This window comes from Pleurodeles waltl, chromosome 3_1 (assembly GCF_031143425.1).
Source record: "Pleurodeles waltl isolate 20211129_DDA chromosome 3_1, aPleWal1.hap1.20221129, whole genome shotgun sequence".
NCBI lineage: Eukaryota > Metazoa > Chordata > Amphibia > Caudata > Salamandridae > Pleurodeles > Pleurodeles waltl.
Window position 1 is genome coordinate 699069690 of NC_090440.1, and position 19969 is coordinate 699089658.

A 19969-nucleotide genomic window follows, 5' to 3' on the forward strand; every position below is an offset into this window, starting at 1 on the left:
TATCTCCAACAATCATCGCACATTTTCCTACTTTTTCTTTTCTTCACCTGACCTCCATCTTGTACATCTCTCAGTACAGCAAATGTTGGGACTGAAACTCAAAGTAAATGCATTTTCAGTGGTTTCTGTTTTTTTATTTTATTTTTTATTTTGTCTCCATGTACAGTGCACACATGACATAATATTTGGCAACAAAATTATTACCACCTGTCACCATGCCATTACTACCTCTATGAGCAAGACACTTAACAACTGCTTCTTCTTTTATTTTTTTTTGTTTTTTGTTTTACAAACTGAGTTTTAACAAATATATGCCTCAACATGCCGGGAGGCACTGTTCAATGAGCTCAATGTTAAGCCATCCCAAGAGTAAGTTAGTCATCCACCCATCAGTGCTTGTATGGACCGCAGGAAAGAAATGGGGGCCATTCTGAGAACTAGTACACCCATCTAAAAAAATGACATCATTTGACTTTCTCCATTGACTAACACAATGCAGTAGGGATGCAAACATCCCCAGCACGAAGTGCCATCGAGCGATATAGTGTTGGGTATAATCTGACATGCAAGGGATCACCACCAAGGGAGTGTTCTAGGGATCTTGTGTGCCCCGCCTTGGCTGTTTAGGTGGCCTATGATGTGGTGCATTTCCTGTTTTGTTAGTGATACCCTTCATTCATCCCGGGTATAAGGGCCGCTGCTCAACTTCTTTGGGTTGGGTTTCTGTGTTCTCTAGGGTTTCCCAGGCCTGTACCCCCTCCTCAGAGCCCTGTCCACACTTGGACTCACGGAGTTTCACTATCCCCTCTAGCTTAGCCCATTTCAGCAGCTCCTGTTTCCAGGCCGAAAAGTTGGGAACTATTGTTGCTTTCCAATTTCTGTTGATCTCTCTCTTAATTAACAGTAACGCTAGGTCTTGGAACTGATTGGATATTGTCATCTTGGGCGTGTGGGGATACCAACCGATTAGACAATTGCCAGGTTCACAGGGAACATCCGGTCGAGCACTTCAGATAAAGTGCTAGATATAGTTCCCCAGTATGTTAAGGATGCAGGTCCAAAACATGTGAAAAAATTCAGCTGCTCCTGCTTCACATCTTGTACATTTTAGCATTTGTTAACCTGAAATGGCGACAAAGTTTCCCCGGTGTTAGATATGCCCTGTGGAGCACGTAGAAGTTAATACGTTTAAATCTGGGGTTCCTGGAAACTTTGGGTGTACGTGCTAATATGCCTTCCTATGCCCAGTCAGTGATGGGTGCGCCCTAGTCATCCTCCCGCTTCAGTCGAAATGTCATCAGGGTGGAAGTGAGATCTTATTCTGCCGTAAAGGTATGTTAACAACTCTAAAAGTGCCTGTTGCACTTTTCGGATATTGGCATGCCTCAGATTTAGTGGCTCTGCCAGCCCTTGCTTCCATTGTTTACTCACCATCCTAATGACCGACCTATGGTGAAGAAAGTGGCCTGGGGGAGTCCATAGCCAGAGGGGAAGTCCTTGAAGGGCAGGAAAGCATCTGCTTCATAGAGGGTTCCCACAATGGTTGCCCCACTTCCACCCAGTCCAAGAGTCCCAGCCAGTTCCCTCGTGGGGTGGTTGTGCTAAGAAACAAAGTGGGATTTCTGCGGGATTGGGTATTGAACATCCTGATCGTCAAAGACATCGCTGCCAGCAGCATTGTAATACTGCTAGTTCTGCGGATCCGGAGTTCTAAGGGGGAGGGAGTCGGAGCAACACTTTAATTAGGGTTAGAGAGCCAGGGTAAAGGGACTCATCTCCTGCCCAGGCATTGTTCAGTTCGCTTTATACTTATAGTGGGTTAGCCACTATAATTGGGTCCCTAGGTAATAGGACTTGAAGTCAGGAATGGCCAGACATCCATCTGTGACAGCTTTCTGAAGGGTGGCCAGGGCCACTGTCCACAGACTTGAGCCCGATAAAAAGCTTATAATCAGGGAATCCAACTCCCTAAAGAACTTTCCAGCTATCCACAGAGGAAGGGTGACAAAGAAATGGAGCACACTGGGCAAGGCTATCAATTTTAGTAGGGCTTCCCGGCCTGCCACAGAAAGTGGCAATGAACTCCCAAAGGCCATGCTGCTACAGAGTCCCCGTAGTGCTCATCTCACGTTTCCCTCTAGGAGGTCCCTGGAGTCACGGTACATTTGCAGTTCTAGATAAGAGAGGTGCCTTGGTTCACATTGTAGATCACCAATATCAGCCAGGCCGCTTTACTGGCTGCTGTAGGAAACAGCCTAAACTTTTGCCAATTTAGTCTTAGTCCCAAGATAAAGCCAAAATGGTCCAGCAAGTTCTTTGCCCCTTGTAGTGCAAGAACAAGAGATCATCTGCATATAATGCTATGTAGTGATCTTTCCCCACTGAGTTTAGGCCTCTATAAGCCTCTCTGGTACGGGCCTGACAGGCAGAGAGGCTCAATTGCACGGGCAAAGAGGAAGGGTAAAAGCTGACAGCTCTGCAGCATTCCTCTTTCTACTGCATAGCTCTCCGAAATGATGCTGGCCAGGTGGATTCTTCCCTGTGGAGCTGTGTAAAGCAACTGGGTCTAGGCCACAAAGCTCTCGCCTAGGCCGAATCTGCGTGACACCTCGTAAAGAGATAGCCATTCTAAGCTATCAAAAGCTTTTTCATAATGAACCGAAAAGATCGCACCTCTGTTCTGGTCAGTGGTGGTTATGTCTAGAATTGAAATTAATTCACACAAAGAGGACAAGAAATATAGTCAAGTATCAAAACCAGACTGATTCAAAATATACAATATTTTGAAAATCAACAATATTTTGAAAAACGGCCCTCACCCACAATTTGTGGCATGCTTCATCATAGGGACCTGCTAACACACTCCAAAAATATAAATCCCCTTTGGAGTGGAGCAGTAAATAAGCTCAATAGACAGGACCAACAATCATGGCACAGGGACCAAAGACGAACAACAGAGAGAGAACTAAAACTGACACTTGTCCTATTTTATTCCAGTACAGCCTGGACAGGATGAAAATGTTTTTGGTGGTGTTTTTAGGAGTAAGTAACCTCTACACCCCAATCTCTAAAGAGGGTCAACATGTTTTGGCCTGTTTCTAATGGCCACTAGGGTCATGCGGCCTTCGTCGGGACCATCGCCCTGTCCCCGTATTTTAAGAAAGAGCCCTACCTGTCCTTTGATCAGGAGGCTAATTGATTTGTGCCGCAAGGTACACTGTTAATTGTCAGCACACTCAGTATTCGAGTTTCATTAATGCCCGTTTTCATCAGCCGGGTGGGAGCACCACCCTGTAGTCACACATTTGTCAAGGGTCTGGTGCTGCCGCCGCTAGTTGCCTCTACCCGGTTCCGCGTTGAATTGAAAATAGTCAGAGGATTTTGAGAGCCGTGTTCCACTGTCCAGTTTCGCGCCAGAGCAGGGACTGGGGGGGGGGGGGGAGAGGGGGTCTGGGGGTGTAAGGGGAGAGGGGGTCTGAGGGGGGGTCCCCCAGACTGGTGCAAACCAAATTATGCAAGGAGGGCACCAAATGCATACCAGTGGCTTGGGGAGGCTACCCCTCCCAAGCCATGTAACACCTATTTCCAGACGGAGAGGGTGTTGCTCCACCTTTCCCAAAGACAATCCTTTGTTCTGCCTTCTTGAGCTTGAGCTGACCAAGCAGCAGGAGAGCAGAAACCTGTCTGTAGGTTGGCAGCAGCGCGAGCTGCCCAGGAAACCCCTGCAAACTGGTAGGAGCAAGGCTGGAGGTCTTCTAAGGAGCTCCCAGGGTGCACAGAATAATACAACCAATACTGGCAACAGTATTGGGGTATGATTCCGACATGTTTGATACCAAACATGCCCAGCTTTGGAGTTACCATTATGTAGCTGGACTCAGGTCATGTCCAGCACACCGGTAAAATGGCTTCCTCGCACTTACAAAGTCCAAGAAAATGGAGCTGGAGTTCGTAGGGGCACCTCTGCTCATGCAGGGGTGCCCTCACACAGTGGTACTTGCACCCTTCCCTCTGGGCTCGGAGGGCCTGCCGTAGGGATGACTTACAGTGACATGGTACAGTGACCTGTAGTGAAAGGGTGCATGCCCCTTTTCACACAGGCTGCAATGGCAGGCCTGCCGACACATTTTGCCTGGGCTCCCATGGGTGGCATAGTACATGCTGCAGCCCATGGGGGAAACCCTGATTCCCCAATGCCCGGGGTACCTAGGTACAATATACTAGGAACTTGCATGGGGGCACCAGTATTCCAATTGTGGGGTGTACTAAGTCAAGAACAACCAATTTAGGGTGAGAGCACAGTCACTTGGATCCTGGTTAGAAGGATCCCAGTGAACACAGTCAAAACACACTGACAGCAGGTAAAAAGTGGGGTTAACCATGCCAAAAAGAGGGTACTTTCCTACAAAGGCCCCCCTCACGTAGGCTGAGTAAGTGGTATAGTAAACTTGGCCCCCTCCATCTATGTTTCAGTGCTAATCCCTCCTTTACATCTAGATGGGTCTCCTGAAGGAGGGCTATTTGAATCCCCCCGCCTAGTGAGATGTAAAAACACTTTATGCGCTTGGTCCTCCAATTCATCTCCCTGATATTCCATGTTAATAATTTGGTTTCCATATTGTTAGCCATGGGGAGCGAGGTGTGTTGTGGGTAGGCAGGACTGAGCGCATTCTCTGTGGACTCCCTCATCCCCCACCCCTCGTGATGGGCATGATTTGTAGCAAAAAGGTGCATTGCAGAAAAATCCCCATTTCAACAGAGACAGTAACTTCCCAACTCCCAGTCCCCAGGGCAAGCAGTGCAACCCCACTTATCCATACTGGTGAAAAAACAAAAAGCATATGTTCGTGGGGTAGGGGTGACAGTCCGACCTGTGCTCTGACGCTGCTCCTGCAATTCCCTCATCTAGCCAATAAGCTGCTGGCCCAACGCCAGGTGGCCTCGTGGTAACCCAGTAAGTTCAAACGATCAGCTGTAGCCGTCTACATTTTGTTGATGTTGCCAGGCACCTCCCTTTTGTTATGTAGGGGGGCTGCCAATATGTTCATAGAAGTTCGTCTGCCATACGCAGTGTTATAATAGGTAAGTGATCGCTTAATGTCTCAGAGCCGGAGTCGGTCAAGGGCACTGAATTTCCAGGGTGAACTGGGTCAAGTAAGGGTGTGGGGCATATGTCATCTCTCCGCATTGCTGCTATTGATTCCAGTGCCTGTCCTCACGCTCTCTGTGCTTTGGCATCAGACTGGGTCCTCTGTTTCGGTTGTTTGGTTGTCTCTGCCTGTGGCATTGCGGCAGGCGTCCCGCTGCCTGGCCACTTGGGTTTGCTTGTGGTTTGGGCTTCTAATCAGTCTCACACCTCACGGGGGTGTGAAAAAACTTTACTCTTTCCGACGTGTTCACTTGTAGTTTGGCTAGGAATAGCATTGCGTAGTGCAGGCTTTGAGCCCGTAGCTCTTTCTTGGCTTCCATGAATGATGCGCATTGCTTTTGGATGCCTTTAGTGAAATCAAGCACGATCATGTCTTTGCTGTTACTGATTTGAATGTCTCCTTTAGATCTAGTCTGTGCTAGAAAATGGTTGCGGTTTCCATAATACAATAATAAGGCAACCACCGGTGTTATGGTCACCCCCGTTTAAGGCAGCTTGGAAGGCACGTGATGGATGTGCTCGAGTGTGTAAAAGGAAGAAAGACCAGTTGGTGCCATTGTCTCCCTTAGCCATTTCTCCAGGAATGCTACTATCTTTGAGCCCTCAGCGCCCTCCGGAAGTCCAATAACTTGTATATTGTTTTGTCGAGATCTATTCTCACTGTCTTCTGCTCTAGCTTCCAGCGTGTAGACCTTGCCCTCTAGAGTAGTGAGGTGTGCCTGCATCTGCAAGAAGTCTGGGGAAATGTCGGGAATGAGTTTGTCAGCTGTTGTGACCCACTCCGCCAGCCTTCTGTGGTCATCTTTGAGTAGACTAAGGTCAGCTCCCAGATCATCTGTTTCAGTTCCAAGAGCCTTCCGTGAGCCCGTAATGGCCTATAGGATGTCCTGTAGGGTGGACCCGACACCCGCAAGAGCTGCAAGCCCTCTTGGTTCATTGTTCTCCCCTCTGTATTCACCAGTGTAGCACTATGGGGCCTGATATCCTGGTCCTTCTTAGATGCCATCTGTTTCTCTCCTAAGTATTTTGATAGGTCCAAGGCATGTTGTAGGGTGGCGCTACCGCATGGTGGTGTAGGTGTGGTGCAGTGCAGTGATGTACTGCTCACCAGGCCCGGGTTATCACTCCATGTGGGGCAAAGGCAGGACCCATCTATGGATTGATTCTCTACGCTGGTCAAGGTCCGGCAGGGGACTCTGTCCAAGAGAGGGGGCACCAACCATGTAGGAGAGACAGAATTTTGTTTCCTTCCTCTTTTCCCCACTACCACAGTGTTCTCCTCATCTAATGTGCGCTGTCTGGATATTTCCTGCTCTGTTCGTATTCCTCTGTGCCCGCCTCACCTCCAACTCCCCAGTGAAGCCAGGCCCATTCACAACTCCCACACATTAGAAGATACCAGGGCCCCATGGTCTGCTCCAGGCCGGTTGGTGCTGGAGATCCTTTCTGTGCAGCTTTGCTATTTGTCAGGCGGGGGCTTCGATCCTGCGTGACCCCTCTTCAGTTTGCTCAGTCCAGGCAGGGCCTGCCTGGCGATGAATGGGCCGTGACGGCCCCACCCACGCCCACTGCTGCTTGTAGTCTCCCAAGGCCTGTTGGTCCTCTTTGGGCTGCTGCCTTCAAGTGCAAGGGGCCCTGGCCGTCCCCAAACGATCAGCAGTTCGTGAGGGTTGAAGAGGTGGGGGTGGCCCTAGGGCTTCCTGTTAATTTGTTGTACCGACGAGGCAAGAACAGCCGCAGCACCTGCTCCCACAAGTGGGCCAATGCCCCCCCCCCCCCCCCCCCCCCCCTTCCAGGCCAGCTGCTGCAACGGCCTTCACAGACTTCTAGGGCCAAGCAGTTGTCTCCACAGCATCACAGGGGGGGCTTGAGGTCAGTTCCCCTGTGGAGTCTGCACCCGGGGGCGGGGAGGGCTGGGGGGGCTGGGGATACCCCAGGGCTTTCGGGTTGCACTTGCTGCAGCAGGCTCAGTTCTGTCAGGGCACTCCTCTGAACTTCGGCCCTCAGCAGGAAGGCTGTAGAATCTTTCCCCCGCCACAGTTCTGGGTGAGTTCACTGCCAGCGGCTGGTCTGCTCGATACTCTGGTGTCCTGCGCAGGGAGGCAGGCACGGCAGGGCTCCCCTATAACTTTAGTGCGTGCTGGCCACACGCACCTTGCGAGGCTGTCAGGTACTCAGCTGCCATAGGGTGCCATTTTGAGGCAACCGAAGTCAGCAAGGCGAGCAGCAACCGGCCTCGTCCCATGGTGCAGAGCACTGTGGCGAGCATCCAAAAAGGCCCAGCCCTCCTGCATGCTAGGATCTACTAGTTTGACAGTGGTTTGGGGAATCTTGGGTCCTGCAGGATAAGAGATGGCAATTGATGGGGGATCAGCAGGCAGGAGCTCACTGAGCCATGTCTGTTCGTGTTGGCGTCTGGCCATGCCCCACAGCGGCTATCTTTGATGGCAATTTCAAAGCTTGCAAGAAATAAAGAATATCTGGTTAATTTCATATTGGTGGCCCAGCTGGAGTCCTATAGACCTGCTTTGACAATTGGCCAAAATAATGAACTTCGTCAAAGCAGCACTCGATAAATTGTGAAATTCACTGTTCTGGCTATTCAGCAAGCACTTGTATTGGCAGTCAGCTCTTATATCAAGACAATCGTACATCATGAACATCCTCCTCATTGTCATCCTTTGGTAAAGTAACACTAACAGGATTTAAAATACTACACCTTATAACTGATATTTTCGGTGCTGGAAGTATTGCAATTTAATATTTAGGCAACCTTAAGTTAGGTGCTGTGTTCTAGTTTGTGTTAAAACTACCTCCATGGAATGATACACTAACATGTTTAACGTGTGTACCATGAAAAATGTAGCACTCTGATAAATAGCATTGTCAGTTGCCATTGATGCTGATCTCAAACAGCCAAGCAAAGCTGGCACACCTGAATCTAAATCTTCAGAGAAACGCACAAGCCTTTTTCCAGTTCCATGTTTTGCGAGCACCCTTCTTTTCCTAGACAGAATAAATAGAACGCTTTATTATAATCTGACATTCCTAGTGAGACTGCTATAAAGCCTAAGAATAAAATAATGATAATGTTGGCTCTCCCCGCCCCCTTCAAATAACACATTTTAAAAATAATATTCTGGAAATTTAAAATTTTATATTTAAGGCTCAACGTTACGTAAAGAGGTAAAACCGAAATGTTAAAAATGCATTACTAATGTGAAAACACCACCTTCTTATTTTCATTGGTTTGTTAAATACTTGATTTGTGGTACAGAAAGCGTACGTACTTTCTGCTAATGCAAAACGAAGTGAAAAACAAGAACTGCTCCTGCACATTTAGAATATCGACATGGCAATAGATGTTGAACTCGTAGATTTGTAATGTAGCAACACATTGTTCAGGCTACGCTTCAGTGGGGGAAGCTAAACAGATTTTACTTCTCTTAAACGGGGACAGAAACCTTCAACTGCAACTGAATTTTGATGAGTTTCTCAAAACAAACTAAACGCATGAACATGTGCAGCTTGTGCATAACAAATTAACGGGCACTTTTCTGCAATGTGACAAGCACTCTTATTAAAGTGGTCTAGTTATGCTAAGTAAGCCTATGTTAAGTGCTGTTTTCTAATAGAATATTATACTTTTACAATGGTTAATCCATTGGCATTTCAGGAAGCCATAGTCACAATATGTATCTGTTTTGATGTTAGCGTCCAAGTATGCCTCTTGATAGGACACATGACTGATCCAAGAAAGTGTATTTTTGCAGATCCATTCCTTGACGTAGTGTGAGGAATTGCAGATGCCCAAGTTATTATTAATTAACATCTAATTACCTCCCATGTCACGTCACTTCAGTATTGAGGTTTTAACTATTGTTGCTGGAAAGTTTGTTGTTGTTTGGTCTGGTTTGTACATTTTGAGCAGAAATTTTAATGTTTTTTTTGTGGGTGGTTTGTGGAATTACTTACAAATCTTCAGGTTTATCTTTGCTGTTCTGCTCCTTTTGTGTTCTTTATTATAAATAAGCATTGGCAAAGCCAATCTGTTTCGCCTACAAGAGGCTTTGTTGATGTTTTTTTAGCCATGATGTGCAGCTGAAAGTACAAAAAAAAAAATGCCACAGACACCACTCTCTGTGTCATAGAGCTTTTGTTTTCTTTTTTTTGTGGGAGGAAGGGTGGGGCATTGACAAACAAGGAGGGTGTATGGGATGGACATCACAGACAACTCGGTGTGGGGAAATAAGCACTGATGTGGGCAGATGTGTCTGCATCATAGTTCTTTTTCTGTTTATTTTTATTTTTGTATTTCTTTTTCTTCAGGTGGGTGGCAACATGGATAACAACGGATGTTGGGGTGGAATAAAAATGACACAGCCAGCAGTATACCTGTCATAGCATATATATATATATATATATTTTTTTTTTTTGCGGCAGGTGGGGCCAATATGGGCAATGGAGGGAGACCTGGAGGGGACTGAGGGTGCTAGGTCAAGTCTCTTGTTAAGAAGCCTCAGTTACATCAAAGATTTCATGTGGCAGCACATGGGTAATCCTGTTAAGGACTCTGACTCCCAAACGGGTGCCAATCCACTTCCTGGGCCCTTGGGAGTGAAAGCTGGCTTAAAACAAAGAAAAAACAGGCACACTGACAGCATGCTCCTTGTTCCTACTTCTGGCGGGCTGACAGGGCATGGAAGATGGTGCTGGGAAACTGGGGGTTCACTTTGGGACAGGCAGATGAACAAACAGGTATGATGGTGGGACGAGACAAGTTGATGAGACACTATACTTGCACCATGATCCCGGTTTACGGCATTGTGGCATCTTGGGTTGAGTGTCATAGAAAACAGAAAAGAGTGTTTTTAAGAGAATAAGCCCTTTGGAAAATTCTTAAAGAAAACAGATAACTAACCAGTGTGTCTTGTAGTGTCAGACTTGAGTACCGTGAACCCAAGAAGAAGTGACGCCAAAGACTTAAAAAATAAAAAAAAATAAAAAATAATAATAAATAAAAAAAATATATATATATATATATATATATATATATTATATATATTTTTTTCTTTCTGAGAGGAGCATCTTCTGTCAGACAGTCAACATAAAGAACTAATTGTCTCTAGGAAATTCTACCAACCAACCCTTTTTATGTCTGCTTAAGACACTGTCTCTTGCCGTATCTTCTGTTTTCTAACAGTGGGCTTAGAGACTGCCCATTGTTTTACCATTGGTTGGCTTCATTGTCACTCTTGTTTACTTGCTTGTTATTGGTCAGCTGCTGTAAGTTTCCTTCATCTTCATTTTTGTGCCCCTCCTCTGGAGCATGGACAAATAATGCCTTTCCAGTGCTCATTTTGTTAGGCGCAATTTTTTCTTTGTATTTAAGCACTCTACAGGTGTGTATTTCTTAGCTGTCTCCTTCATGTACTTCTACCCCCTCCATGTTTTCCCCATTGGCTAACCCTCTGTGTCAATCTGCTTGCCTCCAGCACCTCACTCCCATGTTTCCTGTGTGCTTGACCCAGCACCTCCCTCCCACCCGCTGTTGCCTTTGGGATTGCTACCAGCCACTCCGTGGAAACCTCCCTTGTCTGAATGCTTGCCCTCAGTCCCGCGGGGATCACAGCTTTGAGTTTCAGGCAGCGGCGGCGCAGAGTCGTGCAGCGGCACTGGTTCTGGACTCGTCCACAGTCGGAATGCCTGTTTTTTGTTTATTTCAAGCCAGCTTTCCCTCCCAAGGGCCCAGGAAGTGGATTGGCACCACTTGGCAAGTCAGGGCCCTTAGCAGGAGTACCCAGATGCTGGCAGGTAAAGTCTTTGATGTCCCTGAGACTTCTTAACAGGAGGCAAGCTCAGTCCAAGCCCTTGGAGAATCTTCACAAGCAGGATACACAGCAGAGTCAAGTCTTTTTATTCCTAGGGCAGAAGTAGCAGCAGCAGGCCAGCATAGCAAAGCAATAGGCAGAGTGTCTGGTCCTCCTCAAACATCCAGCTCTTCTCCGTGGCAGAGTAATCCAAAGTAGTGGGGTCAGCAGTCCAGTGCTTATACTCATTTCTGCCTTTGAAGTAGGCAAACATCAATGGAAAGTCTTTGTAGTGCACAAGACCTTGCCTCTTCCTTGCCCTGCCCCTAGACACACACTAGGAAGTTGGAGACTGTATTGTGAAAGGACAGGCACAGCCCTTTCAAGTGCAGGTGACCGCTCCTCCCTCCCACTGTAGTCCATGAAGACTCATTAAGATATGCAGGACGCACCTTAGCTCCCTTCTGTGTCACTGTCTGGAGTGAATTCACAAACAGCCCAACTGTCAGTCTGACCCAGATATCAAGGATACAAACATCACCACTGCACCTATGGATTCTGCCATAGAACCGCCGAAAAACCATTCTTCAACCTTCCTGGGCAGGGTCCCTTGGCAGGACAAATGTGTGTCTACAGTAAGACACCCCTCACCGGACACGCATGACATATGAACTACCCAGAAATAGGGTACGTTGGAAGGTGAGACCCTCCAGTGTCGGGCGAGAGCATTAGGCCTCACATGTATGTTTTGAGATGGTTTAGTGATCGGGACAGTTACAACAGCTCTGACAAAGGCCCCTAGACCCATAGGGCTCATTGAGAAGGGCCCAATCATGTTGCCTTGGGCACAATGTTTCAAGGGACCATAATCCTATGTGAGCCCCAACAAAATCTAGTTTTTATTCACACCTTTGGGTACCCTGTAATAAAGGATTCCTTTGGGGTATACCAATAGGTATTTTTATAAAAAGATCTGGATCCCTGCTTTTATCCAGCTGAAGTTTTATATAAGTACTCCCAAGAATTCTGGTTGCGTCCGCTCTGGTAGTATCATCTTACCAGGGTCTGGATAGACTTCCTTTAATGAAGCATGCCACGATCAGTGGGTGAGGTGTCTATTCCAATTCTTGGATGAATTCATAGGCTGACTGTAGTGTAGTTCATTGATACGCCGGAAGGAACAAATTTGGATCTCCTCTGACTATAATTTTGGTGACTTAGCTACTTTGATGTGTATAGCGGTATAGTTTGGGAGAGTGTAGCTAAGCATCTTTCTCTCACTATCTAATTGTGGGAACAAGTTTAAAAAAAAAAAAAAAAAAAAAAAAGCAGGGCGTACTCTGAGTGTTTGTCGCACCTGGCTCCCAGAGGATACTCCAGTTATGTCCCGCCAAGTATGTTCAAGTTTCCAAAACAGATGCACATGCTTTGCACCAACTATGTGACCTACTGCTTAAAACTAAGACGCTTCCTACTTCACCCCCAAAATCCTTGATAGCACTGGTGTGACAAGCAGTAACACAAGAAGAAAATCCACTGACTGCTTATTTAGCCCTAGCCTTAAGAGAGCTGAGTCTTAGGAAAATATAGGAAGAAACAGATACCAATAATACAGCTGGCTAAACTGATAAGAAAAACAAGCTAAACTGATAACCTTCAATGAAGACATGACTGACGTTGGGAAAAGATCATATGTCTTGATGGGGCTTAAACCTTATTAAAAGACGTCAAAGCAAAAATATCTTGATCTGCCACTGACTCAAAAACAAAAAGAAAAGATTTAATACAAATAAGATTCAACCTGATCCTTCTAAGAGCTTATCATTAGAGCATGCTCTCGGGAGAAAGGGACTGAACATCTAAATTATGAGAATCAGAAAAAAGAGACCGCACTTGAGATTGTACGCTCATCTAAAAAATTACTGTTTAAGAAACCTTTTGAGAACTCGCACATTTTTAAGGCTAAAAGTATGAAAACGCCAAGGTGCAGTCGAGTACTGCCTAAATGCAGCACAGCTAAGTGAATGTCTCTTGAAATATATGTCCCTCTTTGTTTAAAAGTTTAACCCTTTGGGAAACCTGATACAACTACGGAAACAAACACAGTATAACATGCAAAAAACATCAATGGGCATTCAATTTCTTTGTGATAATTTGGACACAAAAGGAAACTTGAGGACCTTAAGACAAGACACTCAATTGATTATTTTAAAGAATGTTTTTAAGATATTCAATATAAATTATGCCGTCTTTTCTTTAGCGAATCTAAAAGACTAAATAGGTAGACAGCTCATTTTGAGACACATGTTGCAGTTGTCAAAATCTTAGGACCGGGAAGTTCGGAAAGGTCTAGTGAAACAACCAAGACATCATCGATCGTAAATATTGGTTGCTAAGCTTACCTTTTGCAAAAAATGACAACATAGACTTCACAGGAAATGCTACCACGCATAACTCTAGGGAGGAAGGTCAAATGTCAGCGTGGAAAATGATAAAGTTGAAGTTCTTCTGGAAGTTAGATTTTACAGAGAATAGAGTTTTTCTGGTGGATGGAGAAAGGATTGCCAAAGTAAGAATTCCCAAAGTGCCAACATTTTGTTGATACATTGGAAGGATTTGGGGGTAGTCTGACCCCCTTCCAAAACATTGTCTCCAGTACATTCAGGTGTGTCACATCACTATCAATAGTCCTGGCCTGTCAGGAGTTCTGCTAGTTTTCCTGTAACTCAGCCTGCATCCTCACCAAGTAACTGAGCAACTTCTGCACGTTCCTCCAGTGAGGTTACCATCCCTTTCGTAAACAGTGTATCTTGATTTGTATCAAGAAAGCATATGTCATGGAAGGGTCACATGAGTGTCAATGAAACAGTTGTGTTTTAAATATGATTCCACCGCTCAGTCTTCTAGAATTCTGACCTGCAATAGAGAACTAGTCTACTAGGCAGGCCTGTGTTAAGCAGATACTAATTATCATAAGGTGGCTCCATGGAGTAATATTTCCACTACTGTTGTTTCAATGCTGTCAGACCTGGATGGTAATAAGCACACAATTATAAATATTATTGCTTTCATGAGGAAATGAAGAGTGATGGGTAATTTCTGTGAGCACTCTTTGGTTCCATGGTGCATGCGCCTGATCCACTGGGCTCAACCATTTTGTCTCACTAAACAGGCATCCAGTCTGTAGTATCGTGCCCAGCTGCTGATTGAATGTCAATATGTAATATTAATTTTGATGTGAAGGAACTGTAGAATTGGGAGTGCTACCATTTGATTGTGAACAGTTGACATTGATGATTGGAGCAGTTTGGTATTAAAGCTGGGAACGTGCCACTTCCTGCGGCTCCAACCATTCATCTTTTTTTATTTTCCACTAAAATCAACAGTTATCAGCACCCTTGTCTTTTTCTACAATGGTGATTAGCTGGTTACAGTGGACCGGTGGAGCTCAGGATGAGCTGGTTATAGAGACCCTCGCACTCTCCTTGGTAGCTAGATGTTTTTTTGACTATGACAGTGACATACAGAAGAGATGTGGTGCCTCAAGAATGCTGAAATAGAAGTGTGAGCCAGAGTGATTTTGTTAGTCTGTTTTTGGGCTGGTTGGGGCTCGAACGTGTACGCTTTCCACTATGGACCTCTCCCCAACAAACAGGGTGTGTATTTCCGTCACCAGATGTGTCTGATATGTACTGACTGCTGATTGGAAGTCCTTTTCCCCGATTGAAGGCGACCTTGTGTGTTCTCGTTCTCTCAATATATGATGATTCTCACAGTGCATTTCTTGAGGCTTCCACGGAGTGTTCAGCTCCAGGGAGCACCATTTTGATCCTTCAAACTGTTTGTGTACAACACCACTCTTTAAAGAATTTCTTTAACAGCGTGTTGCAATTCCTTCAGGATGGATCTTAACCCTTTCTTAGTACCATCTCCATGTAAGGGATGAAAAGAAGTAAAAGAGGTAAAGAAAGATTGAAGCATATTTTTTAAAGATGTTACAGAAGAAATGAACTACTGTGTTCGGTCTAGATTAGTCTTTTGAATTTCCTCTGGCTAGAGTTACTGTTGAGTATTGTTACAAATACTTTCTCAATGTAACATTTTGATGTATAAGATACTTTTTATGATAATGGTGACTAGGTTTGTTGTTTTAGTTTCTTTACAACTTTAATTGTGGGACGGGATATCAGTGAATATATTTGTTGGGAGTTTTGCCTCTTTTCTGCATGTCTCTGAACACCATTGACAACTGATTTAGCCTGTTGTTTTGATCTTCTCACTGGGTATTTGCACTCGCCATGCTCAGGGTACTCCATCCTTCTTTTACTCTGGGTGAACCAACCTTGAACTGAAGTGTGTGGTATGAAATGTTTTTAGCTTCTGATAAAGTACTTGAGAGCGAAGAGTATGCTTGCCAGAAGAAATTATCTTAATTGAAGAACTGCTTGGGTGGGGAAGGTTTAAAGCAGATAAAGTTATTTCTGGCATTAGTTATTGCTGCCACATTGAACGACTTGAAGTATGCTGTGAAACAACTAGAAACGTAATATGGATGCAAAATTAAAACACTTATGGAGTGTTTAAAATTTTATTTAGTTAAGCAAGGAAGAGCATAGAAGCCTTTGTTACTGTGCCTGCAACGTGAGCGGATCACTGTGCGTTTGAGACTAACTATGACCAGGTTTTGAGAGCCCAGCTACTGCTAAGTATTAATAGTAAAAAAAATAAAAAAATGCGGGCAACTCCAAGTCTGCACTCATTGCCACAGTGCCAAGTGGACTTGGGTAGGATTATACAAAATTTGGAAAAGTTAGTGGAAAAGATCAAAGGGCCACTAGGAGCAAAAATCAGTGTGAATGTTGTAGGACACTGGCCCCTTGTTTGCTGTACCCTCCCCCCCCCCCCCCCCACACACACTTTTTGCCTGATAACTGATGGTAATGTGACTGGTGCTGGGGCCTGGTTAGCAGGATCCCAGCATACACTTGGTGTTCTTTCCCTAAACTGTACCATTGTTCCCACATTTGGCACACCCCAGGCACTCAGCTAAGTCCCTTGTAAAAGGTACCAGTGGTACCAAGGGCTCTGTGACCAGGGAGGGTGTCTAAGGGCTGCAGCATGTATTGTGCCACCCTAAGGGACCCTTCACCAAATACATGCATACTGCCATGGCAGATTGTGTGTGTTGGTGGGGAAGAAAACGCAAAGTTGACATGGCATCCCTCTCAGGGTGCTGTGCTGTGCTCACAACCCACTGCCTGTGGCATAGGTAAACACCTCTCTAGCAGGCCTTCCAGTCCAATCTTAGACATTGTAAGTGCAGTGTGGTACATGGGCTAGTAGTTTGCCATTATGAACTCCACATCTTCATGATGGCTTCACTGAGGACTGGGAAGTTTGATATCAAACTTTTCAGCGCAATAAACCCACACTGATTCCAATGTTGAATGTATTCTAAAATGGACACAGAGGACATCTTAGAGATGCCCCCTGTATTTTACCCAACCCTTTAGTGCAGGACTGACCAGTGGTGCCAGCCTGCCAGTAACAGAAAATGTGCAGACCCCATCGGGTGAGAGCCTTTATGCTCTCTATAAGATCAGAAACAAGGCCTGCTCTGGATGGAGGTGCTTCACACCTCCCCCCTGCAGGGACTGTAACAGTTGGTGGTGAGCCACAAATGCTCAGGCCTCTTGCTACAGTGCAAAACAATTAGGTACACTGTTCCAAGGGGATCACCACAGGGGAGGTAGGCACTTCTATAAGTAGAAGCAAGTGCCCTCTCACACCCAATGGGTGTCATGCTTCATCATTGGGCTTACTCCTCGTTGGGCCCGCGCTGCAGTGCCCTACGGCCCCCTTTAGGAAACTTGTACTGAGGAAGAGTGGATTCAGAAGCTGATTCTCTTGAGGGAGTTAGAGGTATCAGAGGCTGGGTGGCCAGATGAGGACATTTTTCGATAAAATGACTTCCTTTGCTAAGATTCAAGGAGAGTTGGGCTGTGTGGTGGGGTGCTCATGAGAGGCGATAAGGCAGTTCCACTTCATGTTTTGAAGGGTACAATAATCACCCAGTGCCATGGTGAGCACCCTGCTACCAGGAGACTTATTTTCGAACACTTTTGGTAGCCAGGCCTCGACAAAATGTCAGACACAGTGGTGAGGCATTGTGAGTATTGCAACAGAAGTGATAATTCAGCCAAACCATGTCCTGCACTCCCGTCACTGGTTGCTCTCTTGGAGGGCCCATAGCAGAAGTTGGGCATAGACATTTAGGGCCATTGTGTGCTCCTACCAAAAGGAAGTGTTCTGCCTTGTTACTTGTGGATTATTACTGTAAGTGGACTGTGTGCAAGCTGGTGGAAACGGACAACAGATTTGGATTATTAGCTTTTCTAGTGGGTATGTTCTACAGGGAGGGCCTTCCCGAGTACCTTGTCTTTGAGATTGTACCAGTACAAAATTCAGGTGGACTTTGCAAAATGTGGTGTGCAGCACAAGAAGATGTCTGTGTACCACTTTGAAGCATATAGACACATACAACAGTTTGTGTTAGCCAATGGAGATATTGAGTGACTAAAGGCTTTGAAAGCCATGATACTCATAGAACCAACCTCACTTCTGTTGTGGGTTTCTCTCCATTTCAGTTGTGGAGAGGATATACATCTGGCACAAGGTACGCACTGTGATAGCTGAAAAACAAGTTGAGAATTTCAGCTGTGTTGGGAAGTCTAGAGACACAAGAGTTGCAGGAGAGGAAACCTTATATAAGGAGAGGGTGAGTTTGGAGTTCACTGGAGAAAATTGTGTGTTTAACCTGGTAAAGTGTATGCAGGGCTGTTTGTCAGGTTGGCAGTACCCAGGGGACGCAGGAGGGGTGATTCTAATTGGTCAACCATGTTGGGGCTGTTGAGCTGCTAAATGGTGTTGTGTGAGTGGATGGAGGATCAGTGTGGAGTCTCAGCAGTGTCAATGGAGACCAGAAGTGTGTAATGAGGAATTTGTGAGTCTGTGTTCCCCGATTTGGGTGTTTTATCGTCTAGCGAACAGGTAGTTCCGAGTGGACAATCCGTTACTACTCAGGGGACATGTTTGCTGATGATGAGTCGAGCATGGGTTCAAGGTTTAAAAAAAAAAAAAAAAAGCCTGGAAAGTTTGAGGGGCATGTTTTGTTGTATATCTTGCTATTTTTATATTTTGTTTTCCTTATTTTGTTAATGGGGGCAGAAATTCAATATTATGCCTTGCTTCTTATAGAACTTAGGTATGTAATATTTCTGATTATGTAGTAGAAATTGGGAGTGTTGCCATTTGAGTATTAGCAGTTGGCACTGGGGGTTGATGCTGTTGGAGAGAAGAGTGGGACCTGCTGCCTTTCCCATTCATGGTAAAATCACCAGTTACCATCATAATCTTAAATGCGCTTCATTCTGTACATAGTCTGTGTATCTCAGTAAAAAGGCTCTCTTTGTCAGTATTGGGACTATTGTTTGATATCAAGCATGTCGGAATTATACCCCAATACTGTTGCCAGAGTTGGAAGAATGATTCCATGCACTTTGGGGGCTCCTTAGAGGACCCCCAGCATTACTCCTACCAGCCTTCTGGGGTTTTCGGGGCAGCCCAGGCTGCTGCCACCCCTCAGGCAAGTTTCTGCCCTCCTGCTGCTTGAACAGCTCAAGCCCAGGAAGGCAAAGCAAAGGATTTCCTTTGGGAGGGTTTGGGGGCGGGGTTAACACCCTCTACCTTTGGAAATAGGTGTTAAATGGCTTGGGAGGGGTAGCCTCCCCAAGCCAATTGTATGCTTTGAAGGGCATGCCCTCCATGCATACACCAGTTTACACCGGTTCAGGGACCCCCAGTCCTTGCTCTGGCGCAAAACTGGACAATGGAAAGGTGAGTGACTGCTCCCGTGTCCATCACCGCCCCAGGGGTGGTGCCCGGAGCTCTTCCAGAGGGTCCCTGGGTTCTGTCATCTTGAATCCAAGGTGGGCAGGGGCCCCTGGGAGCATCTGAGTGGCCAGGTCAGGCAGGTGATGTTAGAGCCCCCTCCTGGTAGGTGGTCTCCTTGCTAGGTGCCGAACCCCCACTTTCAGGGCTATTTAGGGTCTTCCTCTGGGGTGGGTCCTCAGATTCGGCTTGCAAGATTCCAGCAGGACTCCTCTGCAACTTATACTTCGACTTCTAGCCACTGGAACCGCAGCTGGACCTTCCAGGAACCGACAATCTGCATCCACGATGAAGACTTGCTTGCAACATTGTTTCCATGGCTCCTTCCAGCTTCTGAAACATTTCCCCGGCTGTGCATCCTCTGAGGACGGCAAGTCTTCAGTCTGCACTGGAAGGAAGAAGGAATCTCCCTTAGAGTGAAGGAGTCACTCCCCTGCATCTGCAGGCACTAACTGCAACGACGACCGGCTGCGTGGATCTCCTCTCATCCTGAGCTGCATGTATCCTGCATCACGGGTGGTGGTCTGGAGTCGTCCCCTTGGTCCTCTCTACCAGCTGTCCAACTTTGGTGGAGGTAAGTCCTCACCTTCCCATGCAGGACAGTACTCCCCATGCACCACGTCTCTTGCAGCTACCAAGGCTTGTTGTAAAGGCAGTGTGCATGTGCTTGGTGATGGCCCCCCCCCCCAGGGTGGCACAATACATGCTGCAGCCCCTGGAGACCTTCCCTTCCCACAGGGCCATTGGTACCGTTTACAAGGGATTTAACTGTGTGCCATGGGTGTGCCAATTGTAGAAATAAAGTTACATATTTTGTGAAATAATCCTGGTCCTAGGGCCTAGTTAGCAGGATCCCAGGATACTTTCAATCAAAGTTGGCTTCAATATCAGTCAAAAAGTGAGGGGGTAACCATGCCGACAATGGCACTTTCCTACAGTAGTATTCATATCTAGCGCGTTACTTACCTCCTATTGGAGGGTTGCCTCTCTATTACGTTTTGATAATTGTGTCACTAGATGAAGTACCTTTATTTTTGTAAACTGAGTGTTTTCTTTCATG

General features: G+C 46.0%; 1 protein-coding gene across 2 annotated transcripts in view; it reads left to right on the forward strand.

The window, feature by feature from the left end:
- KPNA6 (karyopherin subunit alpha 6) overlaps window positions 1-19969 on the forward strand; it is a 400095-nt gene that overhangs the window by 22730 nt on the left and 357396 nt on the right. The gene's annotated exons all lie outside the window — the stretch shown is intronic.